Here is a 22,646-nt window from a genome sequence, read left to right on the forward strand (position 1 = left end):
GAGGAGAGGAGAGGAGAGGAGAGGAGAGGAGAGGAGAGGAGATGTTCTTTTCCATTTTGACTCTACTCTACAAGCAGGGTACACAAGATTTTAGAATTGTTCTGCTATTTTGCTTTCAGGAAATTCTGGTTTGCATTCTTTTATTTCCATTTAAAATAGGCTTTTCCCGAGCTGTTTCAGTAAAAAGCCTGAAGGGTTTATTCATCCCCATCAAATTACATTTATTTAAACTTTGAGCATAAAGAAAATACAAGTATAAATAGGGACCAAGCTGTCAACTTGACTCATCATTTATAGTTAACAGGATTAACTGGGTACAGCAACCAATGTGAAAAACATCTCAGAGTACTGCCACAGGATAACCAGACATATTTTTTTATTGACAACCTTCTCTCTTCTTGTCTCACTCTCTCTCTGCATATCATTTTTCCTGTATAATTAAATAATATAGTGTTTCTTTAGAACTGTCTCAAATCAGGCACAGTGTATTTTGTTATTTACATGTTTCCATGACAGTATGGTGAAAGATTCTGGTATACATTTGTGAGGATTGAGGTCTAACTATACTATGTTCAGACTTTATACTTGGGAAAAAAATCATGACTATAAAAAAAATGTAGATAGTGGGACTGATCTACGAACTTATTTCATGTAGACCATCAGACACCCTTGAGATGGTAAGAACTTTTGAGTATTTGTCAGTTATGGTAAGTTTGGCATATAATCACTGGGACAAAAGGAATTGCTGGAGTTGAAATTAGTGAATTGTTCTCTTGTTGGTTAATAACCAAATATTACATAAGGTAACAAAAAGGGATTATGTTTCAGAGGATGCATTTTTACTTGAGACAAAGTATCTGGTTGAAATCAACAGAAGATATTGTGATATTTTAATGGGATTTGGCAGCAAACCAGACCATTTTCAGCAGACATGATGCTCTGACATAGCTGTCAACAGATATTCAGTTTTGTGCATGATCGCCTGACTTTCTGTATTGCTGTGACTTCTTCTGCTTCAAACATTTCTGTAAGAAGGAATGTGGGGTCCACCCCAAAATTCCATTCTAGCACGGTATCCTTCTCTCTGAAGGAAGAAAAGAGAAAAAGAAAAAATAGAAAATAAGAAAAACACAAAATAAAGACTTGTTGCAGTGAAACAGAAATGTTGCAAATTTGCAGGCTAACAGAGCCCTCAGACACTCCTCAACATCTGATGCTTTTCCTTCCTTCCAGGACCTGACTCAGTCAGGTCTGTACTACACAATCTGTACAGCATTCAAAGGACTACCTGTTCCAGTGTATGGATACTTTCAAAAGCAGCAGAAATAAGCCCAAAGCATTTCTGCATAAAATAACATACATTAACAAATGCAGTTGATTGCAGGTGCTTCTGTATTTCTGAACAAAAAACCTAAACAAGGCCATACTGGGTTTTGTTCTCTACTTCAGAGGCTTAGTCAGAATTTGAATTGAATTGCATCTGTGCACAAAGGTTGACAATAAATCTTTTTCCTATGATTAAAAATCAAAACAATTTGCTTTTCTTTTAATTAAAAAAATCACAACTAGCCTGAGTGCTTAGCCATATTTAATCACTGTGTTCCTTATTAGGACAGCAAATGACAGAGTGTTTGTTGCCAGATGGAGGAATTATGATGATATTCCTTCAAGTTCTCCCCACAGTGCCTCAATGCCCCCTTTGAGGAGCTAATGCTTTTCTTGACTTATGACCTTGAATGTAGAAATTTCTCTAAAGACTGAAGCAATGATGTATATTCTTTCCCTTTGTTGGCTTACTATAACTAGGAGCACAGATGTCTTTCATTCTGCACCTAGGAAGTAAGTAGGGATGTACTCATTACCTGAAAATAAAAGAATGCAGAATGTCTGGAAGGCATAAAATGAGCTGTTAAATATCAGATAACAGCTTGTCAAATGGAAGCCTTTCACAGGAACATTTTAGTTTCAGTGTCTGAATATGAAATCATTGGATAAAGAAAATTGCCAGGGGTGAAATATGTATGGGAATAACATGGTTTTAGGGACTATGGACCAAAATTCCTCCCCTCCTAATCCAGATCAAGTAATTCCCACATTCACACATTGTGCTGTCATTGGGAGGTACCTCAGCAAGATGGAGAACTGGGCTGATGGGAACATTATAAAGTTCAAAAAAGAAAAAGTTTAGTCCTGCTCCTGGAGGGGAATATCCCCCTGCAGCAATACATACTGAGGGATGACCAGCTGGAAAGCAGCTTTGCAGAAAAGGTCCTGAGGTCCTGCTGGACAAAGAGTGATCCAGCAATGTGTCCTTGCAATAAAAGTGCCCAACAGTTTCCTGGGCTGCTTTAGGAAGAGCAGTGCCAGAAAGTCAAGAGACTGGTAAGACCCACCAGGAGCACTGAGTCCAATCATGGACTCCACAGTACAAGAGTGACATGAGCCCACTGGAGAGAATCCAGTGAATGTGGGAAAAGGATGGAGGGACAGGAGATCTCTCCTGTGGGAAAAGACTGAGAGAGTTGGGGTTATTGAGTCTGGGGAAGAGAAGGATAAGGGGAATCTTATTGATGTGTATAAATACTTGAAGGGAGTGTGCAAAGAGGACAGAGCCAGGCTCTTTTTAGTTATGCCCAGGGACACGACCAGAGGCAAAGGGCACAAACACACCAGTTTCCCTCTTAACAGGAGGATACACTTTTTTACTGTGAGGGTGATTGCCACTGGCACAGATCATCTAGGAAGTTTGTGGCATCTCCATCCTTGAAAATATTAAAAAATTGCCTGGACACAGTCCTGAGCAACAATCTGCTTGAGCGGGGAGGTTGGACCAGATGACCTCCAGCGATCTCTTCCAACATTAGTGGTACTATGCAATTTCATCACTGCAAAGAATAAGGATATTTTTTTTTAAACCATTGTCATTTAACAAGAAAGACTTTTTCTTGTAACACCTTGGTAAGGAAATAGTATACCTTCTGGGCATTATTTGTGCCATCAGTTCATATTTTAAATCACTTAGAAATTTTTTAGCACACCATGTTTTTCCCTTAAAAGTACAAACCTGGCTGTCCCTGCAGAAAAGGCTGTTTCCCTTCTATTCGTCCTTACTGTATCGACAATCTCCTAGGCTTCACTGGACCCTTATTGTGCACTTACTGCATCCTCAGTGACATCCTGCCTTACCCTCAGAAAGTCCTTCTTCTCTTGCAAAGATGTGACCCTTTTCAAAAAGAAATATCTTGTCATAAGCAATTTTACAATACTGATAAAATTCAAGAAAGTGTCAGGTTTAAAGTAAATAGTTACAGGACTTAGCAACAGATCTGCAAGGCCACTTGTAAGAAGTAATGATAAGCACTGGGAGCACCAGTAAATAAGAGAGCTGACTCCAAAATAACAAGAGGAATCACACAGGGTTCAGTTGCTGGGGGAGACTAGTGAAATTAGTCACTATAGCAGCAATTTTGGTGAAGAAAAAGACATGTCCACATCTACAAAAATCATCTGGACTTCTGGAAATCATTAAGCTTACAGAATTCTTAGAATTTTCTCATTAATTGTAATCATTTACAATAGGCACTGTCAAATCTTTCTCCGAATTTAAAAGATTATATTAGCATCCTAACACTAATGATGTTTTATAATAAGGAATGAATTTAATCCTAATACTTAATGATGTTTTACATTAAGTGATAAATTTAAAGAAGGAAGTGTTAATGGACATTGTAAATACTTCAAGGACATTTTATTGGTTGCACAAGAAGCCATGATTTCACAAACAGAGAGAATCTTTCATTACACAAAAATGATTAAAAGAAGAGGTGAAAATGACTATTCCAGTTTAATATGCAATATGATGTATAAAAAGAACCACTCTAATACAATGAATTCAAATAGAATATTTAATGCAGGTAGCTGATAAAGAAAGCAAAACGATCACTGAAGTTTAAATGGCCCAGCAAAAATCATGGGTCATGGCCCAGTAAGTAGGTATATTGCAATGAAGGCGAGCTCCTAAGTAATGTATGCATTCCCTGTTACATTTGAATGGAAATATAAGAGGTCAGGATGCACAAGGAAAAATTTTCAATATATATTTTTGCTTTGTCTGCTGCTGTGAATAAAATAGAAAGTATAGCATTGCTAATAAAAGTGGGGCAAAGCAGCATTTGCTGAAATGTGAGATATTTATGACTAGAAATTTCATTCTTATAAAATCCATTTTGAGAAGCTTCCTGAACAAGAAACAGTGTCAAATAAATAAATAAATAAAAGAACTGGATTTGTAAGACCTCTTGAGTGAAAAAAAACCACCAGCTTCGTTTGTAGCTTTAAGTAGAACAGACAAATCTTGCAAAAACTGAAGACTGATACTTGACTTCAGTCCCAGAGAAAACTGTAATGATAAAATGGTTATCCAGTACACAAAGCAGCAAGCCTCATGATTATCATCTATCCATGTGGTTCATCAAATAAACCTGTCATTTTTGTGATCATAGTATAACTGCTGAAAATAATTTCTATGGAAATAAAAGAACAATAAGCCTTTTTTACTATCCCAAAAGTAAAACAATTGGGTTTGGATTACCTTTTGGGAAAAAAAAAAAGAGAGGGAGAGGAAAAAAAAAGGTGTATTCTTTTTAGAAATAAGTCTGAAACTGAATGTTGCTATATCTGGTTTTTAAAATCAAGATGACAATAGAACTCCTTTAGGAAAAGGGCAATTGTGGGACAAGAAAGCATTATAATAATTAATAAACTTAAGCTAGTAATTAGAAGAAAGTTTTTAATTTTAACAGCAATGAGGTTTTGATACACCAGGCTAATTTCAGTAGTCAGACAAATATCCTTCTTTCCCTAAAGAGCAGTCTATATCCTATATTGCATAACATCATTGTTTGTGATAAAACTGTATTCATTGACATGGAATGTCTCTTCCCGTTCCATGCTGCTATAATTCATCCATCTGATCAAGATAAACATATTGATGTAGTATACTTGGATTTCTGCAGGGCATTTGTGAAAGCACTACACAATATTTTACTTTCTATGGAACAAATAAAGCATCAAATGGATTAACATCACTTGTAGCAGCTGTTGAAGAGGAGTCATCCATGAACTGACTGATCAGTTCTGACTGATGTTCACAGTAAAGTTCTTAATAATTATATCAAATATTTGCAGATAAAACTTGAAGATAAGGAAAAAAAGTGGGATAAATAATGAAGAAGACATGCTTCTTCCACAGGATATTGTAAAGTATCTTACAATTGTTTCCCAGTGATCAGCTGCTCAATAACATGTGCAAGAGCAGGAAATTCATGTTGAATTTATTTGATAAGGGATTTTACAGTGAAAAGCGGTAAGTCATAGAAAAAAAATCACCCTTTTGTTCAACAAGACAATATCATCTCAACATGCTGGTAATGAAGCGCTGTAAAAGAAAGGACTAATATTGTCTTCAGAAGTATAAAAAGCAGGACTGTCAAGTAAAAATAAAGAAATTGCCCTGTCTTTGTACAAAATCTGTCAAGATCCCCAACAGTTCTGTGGTGCAGACCTCTAAATGATGCAGAAAAATACTTATCCAAGAAGGAATAGGGCAGAAGGACAGTAAAAATGCTCTATTGATCCTATCTTATGTTGAAAAAATTTAGGAGCTCAGTCTATTCAGCTTACTAAAGAAATCTGGTTTGGCAATGCATTACTAATGAGGTGAGTGCAGACTAAAAATCATAACAGGATTCAGTGAACAGTGAGACCCGTTTAGGTTTGTGCATCCCTGAGCTGAAAAAAAACCCCAGAAATTATAAAGCACAGTTTCCAAGCAATTAGAGTAATCAAGCACTGTAGCAGTTCAGAAGGAAGGACAGTGAGGTCAGAAGGACTGGTGCCAGGAGAGGTTTGAGTACACTGATGACTGATGTGCTTTACATAGACATGTACATTGATACAGGATTTTACCTCCAGGTTGTCCTCAGTTAATTGGAGCTCTGTGAGCCCCTTGTGCCCATTGAAGTAATTCCTTGTACTCTGCACCAAAATGATCCATATTGTATCATTTGCTTACTAATCTTACCCCAAAACAATATAATGTGGATATATTCCCAAGGAAAATACTTCATATAAGCCTGTTTATCTAGTTTCTCTTTATTTTAATATCTATAAATAAATAGTTCATGTTTCATTACTAAAGGAGACCTCTAACACAAATCAAATTAACTACGAGTCTATATTTTTCAGTCTTCTCTGGGAACCAGGTAATTAACTCAAATGTAGAAATCTGCACTGTCTAAAGATGATAAAGATGTATTCCTGTCCAGGTAATTAATCTTTCTGGGTCTGCATCTATGAACAGATGACAAAAACACAACACTTGTGGGATTGTGATTGTAGAACTCCATGGATTTAAGGCATGCAAAAGTAAATCTCAAGGCTTCTGCAGGAATTTATAGTATGTGAGGTGATACAGTATATACTGCAGTATAAGTTGTCAGTGGTTGAAAGCTTGAGACTAGTTACTAATATTTGAACTGTATATCCTTTTGAAGAAGGTCTTTCTATACATTTGATGATGTCATTTCATTTCTGGAGCACAAAATACGTATTACTTTTATACTCAGGAGACAAAGTCAGTGGTCCTGGTAGACACCTGGAGTCTCTGCATCTTCTCTTTCACTTATTTATCTTGCAGAGGTTTTACATTTCATTGATAAGGTCATATTTCTTACAGTTTTGGTTTAAAGCAATGACCAGAGGTATGGCTTGGGTTTCTATTGGTAACTGATGAAAGTAAACAGGAAATACATTTTATGTAAAAGAAATTGAATGATATGCAGTGAGGTTTTGGTTTCTTTTTTAGTTTGGTTGATTTTGTTTTGCCTTATCATCAACGTGACCACGTATCCTATAAGTCAGAAAATTTCCTTCAAATTCTTGACTTGTGCATTTGTCATTAAATGATGATGATGATGATAATAATAATAATAATAATAATAATAAATAAAGATTTGAAACTAGGGATGTGTTTTCCACGTTAAATAAACTAACAGGAACAGCAACTTGCTTTGGACAAAGAACTGCAATCAGGTTTATATCTGTCCTGCAAGACCTTCAGCACATATGAGGGCCTATCTTCTCCTTTTCTCTGTCTGTATGTATAATGTCATGAATAAGAAACAGTCAATTACAATCTATTGTGTATCTGGATGCTGGAGTTTATTTAATTTAGGAGGTAGAGCTTTTCCCTATCTCACTCCCTCTCCCCTGCAACTCTAAGCTCACCAGGCTCTAAATCTCCTCCCCTGTACGAAGATCACTGCTGGTCCATCCTGCTCAGACAGAAGGACATGTTGATCCAAGCTGTGCTGCTGCCTCTCACAGTCACCAGTCACAGATACTACTGACCAAGGTTCCTGGGTGTCCTCAGGGACACATTTCCATGCATCTCATCCATCCATCTCCCAGACAGCTTCCCACTTCCATGATATTTCTAGGACCTTCACCTGCTTTCTTCTGGCCCCTTTCTTTCTTTTCTTTTTGTCACTCCTTCTTCTTTTCAGATGCTAAGCCCCTTGTTTTCCAAGTCCAAGGAGCTAAGAGCAAAATCACAACATGGGATCAGTCTCCTAACTGATGGCACTCTCTCATGTCCCAACAAGTTCAGGACAATATTGAAATTTGAACTTCCAAGAAGTTTTCAGGAGGAAACCTGAGCCACAAGATATTTGATGTCAGAACCCGAAAGTTTCTTGCTGAGTGAGATCAGACTAAATGACAAAAATGACCTTAAATTCCCTGAATCTATGAGTGTACCAGATGTTATCTCACCAGGTGTCTTTTTCTTGTGATGCAAGGTCTCAAAGTAGGCAGCAGAAAATCACACTATTTTCTGTTCTTTAGTTGCAACAGTGCTTCCCACAGTATATTTTTTAATTGATTGTCAACTCCAGTTTTTAAATATTATTATTATTTGATTGCGTTTTCTCTTTTTTTAAAAATACTATTTTACTTAATTTTATTGCCTTGTATTTTCCCAAGGCAAATGCAATGTTTTTTCTTTTGCCTTCTTGTTTTTTCTTGGTGACTTTTTATTTTCTTTTTTTTGCCTTCCTGATGTTTCCAAGATCTCTTTGAGTTGCATTTTCCCAAAGTTCCTGTAATATCATCTTTGCATAATCATTGGAGTTTCTGCAAAAGAACTCTAGCGTATCAGCAGTCTTCTAATCATGTTCTTGTTATGTTGAAATTGAACATTTTGCATTTTTCATGAATCTTTTGGATAGTTTTCCACACAAAATTATGTTTATATAAGCTGTAGATTTGCAGAATAGTTGAACTTGGAAGGGACCCTTAGAGATTGTCTGGTCCAGCCACCAGCACTGGACACGGCACACTAGGTCTGTTTCACTAAAGCAGAGGGACAATATAATCTCTTATGGTCATCACCAAGGGCAAATTGTACCTGACTAGTCTGGTGACCTTCTAGGATGGAGTGACAGCACCAGTGGACAAGCGAAGAGGTACTGATGTCATCTGCCTGGACTCCTTTAAGACCTTTGGATAACATTCTTGCCACTAAAGTGGAGAAATAAGTGTTTGTAGTAGATAATAAATTGGCTGGCCAGCTATGTCCAAAAAGTTAGTCAATGTCTCAATGTCCAAGGGGAACCAACAAGTTGTGTTTATTAAGGGTCCATGCTGGAACCAAAACTTCTTAGTATTTGCACCCACAACATAAGCAGTGGGATTGAAAGTAGTTTCAAACTGAAAGAGGATTGGCTTACATTAGCTATTAGGCAGAAATTCTTACCAGGACAGTGAGACAGTGGAACAGGTTGCTCAGAGACATTGTGGATGCCCCATCCCTGGAAGTGTTCAAGGTCAGGTTGGACAGGGCTTTAAATAACTTCATCTAGTGACAGAAGTTCCTGACTTTGGCAGCTGGGTTGGAGTAGATGATCTTTAAATGTCCCTTCCAACCCAAACTATTCTGTGATTCCATGATTTTCTGGCAATGCTCTTCCTAATGCAGCCCAGGAGGTATCTGGCCTTTATTGCTGCAGGGGTACACTGTTGAATCACACAGCTTGGTGTCCACCACCACTCCTGGGACCTATACTGGTGCACGGAGTTAGTTCTCTCCAGGGGCAGGATTTTGCTCTCTACCTATGCTGAGCCTCATGAGGTTTCTGTCAGCCTATTTCTCCATCCTGTTCAGGTTCCTCTGGATGGCAGCACAACCCTCTGGTGCATTAGCCACTCCTTCCAGTGTTATATCATCTACAGACTTGCTGAGAGGGCACCCTAAAGAAGAGCTTAAACAACACTGATGCCAGTACAGATCCCTTGGGTACTTCACTAGTAACTGGCCTCCAGTTCAACTTCGTGCATCTAATCCCAACCCTTCATTTCCAGCAATTCATCTACCTTTCAGTCCACCTCACCATTAATTTATCTTGCCCTTTTTTCGTAGATTATCCAAGGAAGTTATGAGTGATCGTGCCAAAAGCTTCGCTGAATTCAAGATAAACAACTTCTGCTCCACTCTCGCCCATCAAGACAGATCTTGTAGAAATCTATCAGGCAGGTCAGCCATGATTTTACCTTCATAAAACTGTGATTACTACTCCCAATCACCTTCTTCCTCTTCATCTGTTTGGAAATGGTTTCCAGTAGGATTTGCTTCATCATTTTGCCAGAGATTGATCAAGTTGGCAACTCTGTATTTCTATAGATTCTCCTTCTTGCTGTGTGTGATTTTTTTTTTTTTTTTTGCTTCAAATAAGGAACCTTTCTTGATCATAATAACCCTTAAAAATAATCAAGATTGGCTTTAGCATGACCTCAACCATCTCCTTCCTTGTGTGAATTATTATACAAAAACTTCAGGTGGGCCCCTAGTCTTGGATATTTCCCTGAAAAGGTATGAGAGCTGCCCCTGACATCACCCTGCTCATGGTGAGCATATTCTTGGGGTGGAGCCCCTTCAGCCCTGTTATTGTTTTCAGGGTCTCTCTATGCCACATCACACTGCACACTTTGCTTGCAAACCCTTTCCTCACTTTGTGTGTAATCATCTCCCTTATCCCATTATATAAAATAATTTTGGATCAACTCCTTCTGCTCTCCATAGAAATGTAGTCAGCTTACTATTAGTTTTTACTGCTTCACTTAGAGCAGTTTATGGAGCATACTACAAACATAATACAGGAGTTCTTGAAGTACTACAGCAAATATGTACATTTATGTGTGTAAAGTGGAGCCAAAATGTTTGATGTTTTTTCTTAGAGGAGTGTTGTCCTTAGAGCTTGCACATGTTGTCATCACATAAATGCAGTAATTGTAGTGGGCAAAGGAAATAAGCCATTGTATAAATATGTTTTGAACTCCCCAGAATAACCTTAACCTAGACAAAAAAAGTTCTGCTGACAAAGCCAAATAAGTCTTCACCTGAAATACCAGTCACTGCAATGTAGGAAGACCAAAATAATTTTGCTGCAATGTAACATTTTCAACAACCATTGTTAAGTTTGCCCAAAAGTGTTCTATAAAAGCCATAAACTTTTTTTTTTTTTTCTCAAATAAACCAGTGCTTACAGCTCTGTTGATGTTTGGGATGAGGGGACACATATCTAGTTAGTTAGTTACTTATTTTTACTATCACCCATAAAATAAATAATGAATTGTACATCAAAAAGCCAGGCTTTCAAAACCTGGAAGAAAAATAATAACACAATCTCTGTAGGACAGTTTTTTGTATTTATTGTTTATTTTAGTTGTACTGGGAAAGGAAGAAATAAACATGTCAGGATTCATCAGAAAGTCTTCATTTAATCTTAAAAAATATATAATACAACACTCAACAGAGCAAATCTGCTGGAATTTTATTTAATAATCTTCAACTTTTGCAGAACCCACTACTTTATTGTTCTGTTCTGACATGAATTGACACAGCTGTCTGAAAAGGACCTCGTGCATTTAGTGGATACCCAACACATCTGATGGAAGCAGACTTTCATAACATTTTCTACAAACTTGATGCCATTTACAGCAAATCCCAGCAGTTTTACTGCTGCCTCAAATTGCTTTACAAACTGTTGGCTTTATTGTTTGTTATTCGACTCTCCTGTGTGTTCTATTGAATCTGAATCTTGTCCCATGTTGCACAGCAATAGGAGTAGGAAGTTACAAGAAGGAATTTTAAGATTTATGTTTTTTTTTTAGAAACACAATACAGGGCAAACTGTTTTTGACCACTTTCTAACCATCCAAAACAAACTTTCTATCTATTTCAAAGATAAGTTTTTATTATCAACTCATCATCAGTTCTTGCTGACATATATGACAAGTTTTACCATGCAGTCAATGTCAATGATGGCAGTAGAACCTCTTATATCTCTGAAGTTGGACATGAGGTTAAGCACTTTAGTTGTCTAAATAATTTTTTCTTCCAGTTTTCATCAAAGATAGGCAAAATGAAGTGCTGTAGAGTTAAAAAGAGATTCATCTCCACCTCATCCCTAGGTCTTCTTGTTTCCATTAACCCCAGCAAGGTTTAGTAACTGTTAATAATGCACATTTCTCCTCGAGTACATTCTCTTCTCATAAATCTGAAGGCTGTTTCAGAGGAGGCCTATATAATTGTTTCTGCTTTACAGATGTCAAAGCTAAGCTGCAAGAAAGGAAAAGCAATTTGTAAAATCACAGTGCAGCAGTGTCTGTCTAGGTCAAACCATGCATTCTAATATCAGACCAGTCTGTCCATCACATAGGATATCTTCTCTTTTGGGAGCTTTTCCTTTAATCTCCAGGGGGCCCCATGGAAGAATGCAATTGGGGGTAATAGCTTATGAAGCAATACAATAATATCTGGAATAACAAAGTTATAAAGATTAATTAAAATGTTTGTATGTAACAAAGTTTAAGTACACTTTAACGAAAAATAGCCTAGTCCTTTCAATGCTTGCTATAGAGAGAGCACAAAACTGTACTTTGAAGTAAAATCTGCTCTAATTCTGTGTGTTTACAGCCAACTGAATCAGTCTACAGTGGGAACTAGTTCCAAAATGGCTATTCTTTCTCTCTCTTTTCCTTACATAAGCATGCCAGCCCTCTTTGTTAAGTAGCTCCAGTGATAATACTCCTGTAGGATCACTAAAACACTAACTGATCCAAAATAGCCCTTTTTATTTTGATGGTTCATTTCCTGGGTTAGCTTTCAGGCAGATCAGCAAATTTGACCAACTCACTCAACACTCTGAGATAGGTAGAAACTATTTATCTATTAATTTCCTGCCTGTTTATTCTTGTATTCTCCAACATAAAGTCTTTCTGAGAGGAGGAATTATATGGATATAGGAAGAGAGGCTGATGTGAATTCCTCCCTGTCCTTACAGGATGACTCATCAATGTGTAGGAGAGGTTCACTTTACTTTCACTTTATGATGCAACACAGGCACAAACACAAATGCTAAGCAAGAAATATGTATTAAGTTGCCACTTAAGTAGCAAGCCAACTGATCACAGAGTAAACCCATCAGCTTCAGTGTGTAGCGATTCCTTCTGCTGGGCACTTAGTGCAAATGAAAAGGATGGAGACAGGATTATGATAGGCAGACAGAATCTGCACTAAAGGACATTAATTTCATGTTCAGATACTCTGATGTTATTACCCTACAAAATAGCCATTTTCACTAAACTTACCATGTGTTCCTCAGTTCTGCTCCTGAAAAGATAATGATTGCAAAGGCACACTGCTGTTGCAGAAGCAGCATTAGAACCAGTTGGGTAAAAACTTATTGGTGATAGTCTCTTCTTGAAGAAGAATTCCACTCTCACAAGGATTTATAGTCTTTGATAGAAGAAGATCCACCACTTCAGCATGCTACAAGTCAAGGCAAAGAGCTACAGACCAAAATATCTGATCAGGCAGATAACTTTCTTGTACACATGGATTTTGTATCTGACATGGTTGTTTTGTTCTTAGACCTGTGCTACAGGTGTCAGTACCATCTCCTGATGTTACTTTGGCTGTATTTTTCTGTTATATACCTATGAATTTATAGTGTGCCATTTAGTATATATTTATACCTAAATGAATACATGTGCCCTTGAGAATTCTCGCTGTAGCATTCCTAGAGTAGCAGACAGTTTTCTTTATACAATTGTATTATTTGATAAATACACAGCTTACATATTTCAAAGCTGTCCTGCTATGATAAAATAAGTAGCACGGTAATCTGTAATTTTTCAGATGATGCTAAGATTCCATCTCATAGCTGCATAAAATGTTTCTACTGTCATATTTCTTACATGAAAGAGAAAAAGAAAATCAAAGTCCTAATAGATTTTTATCCCATGAGACAGGAGAGTGCTCTTATCTCCTGCCTATTGATGAGCAACTGAGGAACAAAAAGACTAAACCAAAAAATTTGAAAATTACATATTTTATGTTCTATGATATTTCTATTTTCAATATTAAATATTAATAAATGAATATAATTAATATACTTCAGTATGTTTTAATTTATTATAATTATTCATAACTAAATATTAAATATTTTATATTTATTTTTTCAAATACACCCATGTCCCGTTTAAAACATTATCCACAACTTTACAGCTGTAGGTGTCCAGTACCTTTAAACATCTTTTCCTAAAAGGTTTGTCCAAAGTTACAAAAAAGTATGCAGAGGCACCAGAAATTTAATCCAGGACTTCTAAATGCTAAGTTACTACTTCATGTATAACATCAGTGCCCCTAATACGAACAGTCAGAAAGTGGGAACAGTAGTGTCAGCTGCAGATCCGTTTGCAACGAAGAGATGCCCCAAAGATGACTTAACTCAGTGTTGTGATATTGTGCTCCTCTTTGTAAGTTCAGGGATTCATATGCAGCATCCCCCAGACAGGCTGAGTCACTTGCCAGCCCCCTCTAGAGCCAGCCCTCCTGACACAGTATTTAGTGTTAATATAAAACCAAACAGATTGTGCCCTAAGGTTTCTTATGTAACCTTAAAGCTGTGAATGAGTGCTCAAAGGCAGGCAGACAGAAAGAATAACAAACTACATGATCATAGACTCATAGAAAGGACCTTTAAAGATCATCTAGTCCAACCCCTCTGCTATGGGCAGGGACATCTTCCACTAGACCAGGTTGCTCAGAGCCCCATCCAACCTGGCCTTGAACACTTCCAGGGATGGGGCATTCACAGCTTCCCTGGGCAATCTGCTCCAGTGCCTCGCCACTCACATAGCAAAAAAATTTTTTTCCTTGTATTTAGTCTAAATCTACATTCAGTTTAAAACTTTTACATTTTTTTCCTGTCATGGCTGGGAACTTATTTCCCCAGTGTCTTGAAAGCTGTGGGAAGAGAAATTCTCAGTGAAAAATGAGGCAAAAAATTTGTCGACTCCTTCAACCTTCTCCATGTCAGTTGCCACCAGGTTCCCTGTCTCACTTATCCCCTCGGTAAAGTTTCTTTTACCTTGCTTTTTCTGCTTAATGTACCTGTAGAAACCCTTCTCATTATTCCTCACATTCTTTACCAAATATTTCTTTAGCTGTTCCTTATCCATCCTGATCCCATCCTTACAGTCCCCGGAAGCAAGGATAGCAACCCCTCTGTTCTCCCCGGAATGTCTGTCCTTCCTTTCACTGTCTGTGCACTTGTCTCCCGTGTTCCAGTTTGACCAGGCAGTCCCTAGTTGGTCACACTGGTCACCTGCCTTCCCTGACCAATTTCTTGAACGTGGGAGTTGAGAGCTCTTGTGCTTTAAGAAAATTATCTTTAAATTGCTTCCAGCTTTCTTCTGCTCCTCTATCCCTGAGGGCAGTTTCCCAGGGGGTCCAATCCACTAGTTCTTTAAAAAACTAAAAGTTCACTTTCCTAAGGTTTGGGTTTATGTCTACAAATTTTGCCTGGCCTATATCCCCAGAGATCATGAATTCCACCAAGACATGATCTCTCCACTCTCATAATGAGATGTGGGCTTGAGAAAGTAAATCTTGTTTGTGGCTGTTCTAGAGAGGTTTCTGATAAATATGAACCCAACCATAATTATGCAAAACAGCCAGAGAGATTCTTCTGATAAAGAGTAATACACTAATTAATTACATTATGTTAGGGAAGAATTGGGTGTATTTTCTTCCTTGGGGACAAAATATTTACACAATCTTCTTCAATCTGACATATTTGCAAAAGTTCACATAAAGACTAAATGTCATGTTATAGGAGAAGACAAATCTTCTGGGAAAAAGCTAGGAACAATTCTTTTTGACCCTCACTGACTCAAAAACATCTCACAAGTCCTTTCTTGCTTGCATTTTATCTCTGTTGGCTGAGAAAAGGTAATCTCACCCCTGAATTCAGGGATGTCGATCTCTCAGGATCAACATAGTGTACCATTGCCTTTATTTAAACACCACTCAGAAGCACAGTCCTGTGGGGAGAGGCAGCACAGCATGACATGGAGACACCCATTAGCACAAAGGCATATGACAAAACCTTTGCCATTCACATGTTCAAACAGCTTAAGCTGTGAGGTCAGTTTAACTCTCTTTCTCCCGCCACATCATTCTCTGCCCTCTAAAAACACCCATTTCATTTCTGTCTGTTTTTCCAGGGTTCTAGTAAGTTCTTTCTAGAGCTTCCTATCTGTTTTATAACTTGTAGTTGTCATTTGTTCTAAAAATGTCTGTGTACTATTTTTTTAACAGAAAAGTGTAATTATATCTCTCCTGAGCTTTGCAGTACTTCATTAACAGTTACAAGGCATGGAATTCACCCATCTTGTCCAAATGATGTCAAACTTTTTGATCATGTTTAATAAATTGAAGTATTAAAATTCAAGTGACCACTGAGCTCTGCTTACTGACACACTTCCCACACATAGACCAAAAGGGAAAACTTGAGACACTACAGAAAAACACTATTTTGAATTCACTTTGGGAAGAACAAAAGAAAACTTGACACAGGTAAATGTTCCTTTATTTGTGTCCTTAATGCAGACAATAAAGGATATAGAAGATAAGCAGACAAATACATACAAAAACTGAAGGATAACAGAAATACAGTGAAGAAAATGCTCTCACCAAATGTTGTCTTAATTCCTAAGATGAAAATGCTTTGTGATATTTGCTTTTGCTTCTTATTTTCTCAGTGGTACTTCATCAGCACCTCAGATGAATACAATAATAATTCTTTCACATTAAGAATTACAGTTTGTTACTCCTCCTGGGCCAAGCTGATGAAACTTCAATATTTTCTAAGCATTAAATTGCCATCTATGAATCCTTTATTTTCCTATTACTAAGTTGAATAGATTTGTTTTTCTTTCATTTATAGTTTTATTTCTCATCTGCTGCTTCTTCATCAGTGCGGGATAGAGCACTTTCCATATTTCAGGTAAATGAGTTGGTATTCTGCTCTGTAATTGTGCTTCAGCCCCTGTGTCTTGTGACAAACGTATGGGCAACTTGGAGAAAAAAAAAGACAAAATAGAAAGTTTTTCCCAAGCATAGAGAGGTGCTTGAAAAAGGGTCATGTTCCAAGGACTCAGTGAAGCTTGATACAGATTTCTTTCAGCAAAATGCAGTGAAACCTTGTCATGTTAATATGGCGCTCACACTTACAATGCCCTGAGAGGAAAGATTTATTGGTTCAGTCATCTCCTGTTTATGTACCCGTAGCATTTTAAGGGAACAAGTTAACACCTCCTCCCACTGTTGCACAGTGCTATGTGGGCACAGTGATCCACTCAGTGCAAGCATGGAGATCACCTCTCGTGATAGATACACAGCCTGGGACAGGCAGGAGGAACTGTGGTGCTCTCTAAGTTGTCACCAAACACCTGATTTTACAGAGAAGAGCTTTAAATCACTATAGATGAACAATTACTTGTCCACAAACACAATTATTGCTTTTTTCCTGCACTGAGCTGACAAATGTCTGTAAAACTGAGGACATGTTAAAACGTGCACATTCATTTTAAATTAACCAAAATACAAAAATGTCTGAATCCAGCATTTTGGTTCAGTCTCTATCATAATAATAATAATGAGAAGATCTAGCCAAACTCACACCAGATTACAGTTATAGCCTCTGACTTGCTGTCATCATGCAAGCAAAGAGGAAGATAAATCTATTAAAAATCAATGTACAGTTTCAGTTTACAGTTTCAGTTAATTCCCCAGCCCAAAAGAAAAAGCTGGAGTATCAGTATGAAACCCTTGTATTTTGAAAAATGAGTTGTTATATAAAAACCTCATGGATGCATTAAATGTTCTGAAGCAAATTCTTTCTTATAAAGTAATACAATTAACCATATATTAAATGAGAGATGCATCCAGGTGCCCCTTTTCTTTTCTGAGTCTCTATTTACAAGGGATAAAAAATGTTTCCAAGTGTTCTCTATGATTTAAAGTACAAAATGTTCTTACAGAATGTAGTTTAAATGGAATGAGACAACAATTAAATAAGTGCCAGTGAGGTTGTAAGCAAATAATATTTGGGACAGTTGGCACCACTGTTCCCTCCATGGTGTGATAACAATAGCTTTTTCAACTGAAAAAATAAACAACCCAACCAAAAAGGAAGACCAAACAAAACACTTCAACTATTGATGGACTAAAAACCAGCTTGTTGCTAATTGGGTGTCTATTCCACACAAACAGAGAGATATTTTGTGTGCCAATATGACACTTTTCAGGGAGAAAAAAAATCCTAAACCAATTTAAAAGCTGAGTTTTCTGCTCTACAACCTATATTTTGAGATATTTTCAACACTTCCCATACAAACCAGCACTTTCTTTTGGCAAATGTTCAGTAAAATGTAGTGATGATTTTCATCTATTTAGAGCAGGAGGGAAAGGATGTGCAATCAAAGAGAGGAGGGATCTAACAGATACAAAACAAGCAGAAAATTTCTTGTTGCCTGGTTAAAGGCTTAGACTGCACAGTGAAAGGTTTGTGCATTTTAATATGTAATATATATTTTTTTCCTGTACACCATTTGAAGTGAAACTCATGCTGTTGCTGAGGTAGGGCCATAAAGCTGGAAAATATGAAAATAATCCAGTAACCTTCATCCTGCCCTTGGGAATCTGATCTGAAGTGACAAAGAATAATATCCAACTGCTTTTCCATTTTAGACCATTCATGCAGCAAATCAACAATTAGCTCTTCATAATAACAGTTGAGTTGCTTTGGGAGCTACAGACAGATGAGATGTTCACTCTAATTCTGGAACTGCTCCACTGAGTTCACCCCTTCAGCCTATTACTGTGCCCAGCCCTCAGAGGTCGTAGAATATGTAAACCCTGCTGTTCTCCAGTACTCCTGATTTTGTCTTGCCCTCAAGAAGGCAATGACAGAGCCTGTGCTGGATCTGACTGGCGTGGATTAATTTCTTTATGGCAGCCCACGTGGTACTGCATTTCAGATTTGTGGTTAAAACACTGTTGATAGCTATTGTGACCCGACTCAGGTAGGGCAACCTTTGAGGTGGATTAAAGCAAAACGATGCTAAATAACCAATATAACAACAAATTTCATTAGAACAACTGAACTGAGAAAAAACATAATGGATTAGAAAAGGGGCGTATAGCTCTTCAGGACTGCATGATCACACTAAGAGAGGAAAACTGGAAAGAGAAAAATAAAGAAAGAGAGAGAGGAGGAGAAATAGAAAGACGCCACCACATGTGGCTCCAGAGATGTCATGTGATTGTAGCCCATGGTTGTATTATGCAGTCCTGGTCTGTCAGAGGTGGGGCCTCTGTATGTGCCAAAAATTGGGGGGTTCATAACCCCATTTCTTCCAGTAAATGCCCCAATACCTTCTGCAGGAAGAGTTCTGGGCATGTGTAGTCTTTTTTCTGGAAGATTCTAGAACTCTGGAAGTGTTGAGAGGGAAGGCAGGATGTGTGTGTGTCTATGTGACTGGATGTGCATGAAAAAGTTTCTGAACAAAGTTTCTGAGTAAACTTCTCTGAGTTTTGTGACTGAGCAGTGGTGGGACGGAAACCAGCATAAAACCCCAAAACACTACTCAGCCTTTGCAGGATCCACTGCTTAACAGTCGTTTCACCTTTAGTTAGAAAACAGCTTAATAAGGCAAAATTTAGCTGCAAGGTCCAAACAGTTCACTACAACGACACAACGGTGTTTTGGGTATCAGTGAATAATGGTAAAGCTTTCTTTTTTCTTCACTCTGCCTGGGGGGTGAGTAGGTTGAGGATGGGCAAGAGACTGGGAACACAGCTTGGGCAGCTGACCTGAGCTGGTCAAAGGTCTATTCCATTCCACATAATGTCACACTCAGCCAGAAGAACTGGAGCAGAAGAGGTGAGAGGTGGGTGTTTGATTTCCAAGGTGGCTGATGCTCAGAGAGTGGCTGGGCATGGGTCTTTTGGTGGGAGGTGGTAAGTCAATGCTTTTGCATCACCTTTTTTTCTCTATACTTTTTTTTTTTTTTAAATCCTTCCTTCACTTATTAAACTGTCATTACCTCGACCCACAACTTTTCTCACGTTTGTTCTTAATCCCTCCCCCATCCTGTAGGGAGGTGGGAGGGAGAGGGGAGTGATCAAGTGGCTGTGTGGGTGTGTGACTGCTGGCCAAGGCCAACCCACAGCAGACCTTTACTTCAGAGAAGTGAAGATACACAATTCAAATGGAGATCAAAACACAGTCAAATCCCCCACAGCCATGGGAGAGTGTGAAGAGATTGAATCATACTGAGAAACTTGAAGGCACACAAGGTATTGTGAACAGTGTGAAATCATTGATCAACTTTCTATGACTTATTTCAACAAGTCACTTTCTCAGTGAAGGTGTTTTTTGATACGTTTTCTCTATGATTCCTGTCCAAAGTTCATTAAAGTTAGTGGAAAGCTTCCAATTACCATCTTACTGCCTTAAATTAACATCTTATGGTACCAATACACTTTCTTCTTCTCAGCCAGAGGCAGGAAACTGTGAAATAATAGAACCACAAGAACCTTCTTCCTGTGGTGGACTGTGACTAATTATCAGAGGAAAAGTGTATAGAAAGCCTGGGTACTGGTCAAAAGGATGGAGTCAGAGGTCTGACTTTGCCACAAACATTCTCTTTGGTTTAATTGGATTTGTAAGACTTTTGGGGCACTAATCCTGCAGGCAGGTAGATCTGCAGAACACAAAGGCATTCTGAAGGGTAAAGAGATGATCACTAACATGAGCTACTCGGTAATCAGGCACCCTTTAATGTTTGTATTTAGAGCACTACATCAAGCCAAGGTATCTACAGTGAAGATGCCAATAACTGAGGTTTTTGAAATATTTTCAGAGCCAGAGAAGAGAACTGGGGACATCTCATCCCAGTGTGAACACCTGAAATACGTCGGATGCACTGTACCTATTCCTGTCTGTAAATGTCCAACAGGGAAACTAACTGGGATGTAGAAATATTCATTGTGTAAGGTTACTTAGGGAAAATCAATTCAGCCCTGAGGGCTCAATTCAGTTGTCCACACAGAGGCACTTAGTGCTGTTTGCTGTGCCTGAGGGGATCCCACAGGTCCAGATTCAGCTGTCACACCTGAAAGTCATGGGTTCTTATCAAGTAGTACTATTAGGATGCTTCAGACGCCCAAGCACATTCCAAATGACACCAGCTGCCTGTGTTTAAGCAACTGAGACCTGATTTCCCCTAAGTCCATTCACATCCATGGAAGGACTACATCAGACAAACTCTGTGGCAATGGGTTATGGCCCTAAAATTATCTGTCTTGGTACTATCACAGCCCACCTTCCAGACCACGTCATCCAATACACACATATAGCAAAGCGCCCTGAAACAGAGATGGTGCCCAAGGCAGTACAAATGACTGAAGCTTTCTTTGAAAGCTTTCTTTCAGTTCAGTTTCTTTGGAAATCTCCCAAATTGGAAAACAGTGATACTAAGATTCCATCGTTCCTGTTGATTCCACAGTGTTAAAATCATCCTTCTAGATTAAAATCAGTGGCTCATCTTTTTCACTTAGCTTTTTATTTGTGACATAGTGTTTCATATACGGCATCAGGAAATGGGAATTGGCTAACTGAAACATAAAGTGAGGGATTTCAATTATCTTCCTTTCATGCTTGCAAAAATATTTAAAAATCTGTTATATATTGCACTTGCACATAGGAAGCATAATTTGAATAAATCTGTTCCCATAATTAATATGCTTTAATTAGAGCAAGATGCCATATCAGTTGCTTTTTTTGCACTATGGTATAAGATTCTATATTTAAACTTCCTATTGTTTACTGTAGCTATTCTCTGTAATTATTCATTTCTATAAAAATATAGCATTGTGGTGGGTAAATTTAGAATAATAACTTATCTGAGTTCAGAAAATAGTACTTTACATAAAAAGAAGAAAATAATGAAATTAAAATGCACGAGAAGATGAGATCACTGTAGCTCTGTTGCTTCTCCTGGAGCTTTACAGCTTTATGGGAGAGTCTCTGAACCTTCGTATTTTGTAGTAAGTATAACATAGTAACCTACAAAACATACCTCTAATTATATATTAACACTCCACAAAGGGAAAATCTCTACAGAGGAATGAATCATCATGCAGAGGAATGCAAAAGTCTCAGATCTGCAGATACAGACAGCAAAGTTAGGGTCACAGAGAGGTTTCTTTTATTTTGTTCTGTACCCAAAATAAATATTTGGCCACAAAGTGATTTTGAACAATTCTGGCCCGTTCTTCCCTACCACCATCAATGGAGAACTTGATGTTGCATTTACTGGGTGATGCAGAGAGAGGAACTGGTAATTGTGAGCACACAGTGACCCTTTAGCAGTGCAGCATCAGGGACAGGAATCCAGGTGTCCTCCAAAATAGGCTTGTGCCTGGTATCTCTTGGTTACAGGGAGTCTATTATACCCATAGGATCTCTAGACTACCTCAGCTGTAAAGAACGCCACCAACTCTGACCCAAAAGAGTGTCTCCCCAGGGCACCCACTTGTCTAGAACAACGTTCATCTGTGCTGCAGCCCTGGGGGTGCACAAGAGTGGTTTGGTACATCACCAGTGGCAAAGGGGAGAGGACACATTTATTCCTACATGCACAGGAACATGCCCTGCTGCTTAGACAAGTGCAATATACCCTGTTTACACTCTGATTTTACAATGTCAATACCTGTCCTTGTAAAACTAAAACAGAAAAACATCTGAAGTGCCCTGAATGAATCTGACCCTGAACCATTTGAAAGGTATGCTGCTCAACTCCACATCCACAACCAGATCTAATAAAGTAAAATAAAACCTATAAACAGGCAACACAAAATGAATTCTATGATTATCTAGTGCAAAATCTCATATGCAAGAGTATTTCTCCTAGTAAAACCACACCAATAATTCCTTGGAACTACGGTTTTAAAACAGAAAGCCTGTAACAATGTGCATAAAAGAATTTAGACATATAATTGCTTCCTTAGACTTATTTTACACTATGAAAGTAATTGCATGACAGACTTTAGGAAAACGTAGGTCTTGATCTCTGTCTGATGGCTAACCCCTTTAAGAATCTAGTGCAACTGTCTGACTGAGAAATCACTATTTAATTCTAACAGATGGATATTTTCCCTCCTTTTGGTCAAA

The sequence above is a fragment of the Corapipo altera genome, unplaced genomic scaffold, assembly GCF_003945725.1.
Source record: "Corapipo altera isolate COAL_440 unplaced genomic scaffold, ASM394572v1 51, whole genome shotgun sequence".
Taxonomy (NCBI): domain Eukaryota; kingdom Metazoa; phylum Chordata; class Aves; order Passeriformes; family Pipridae; genus Corapipo; species Corapipo altera.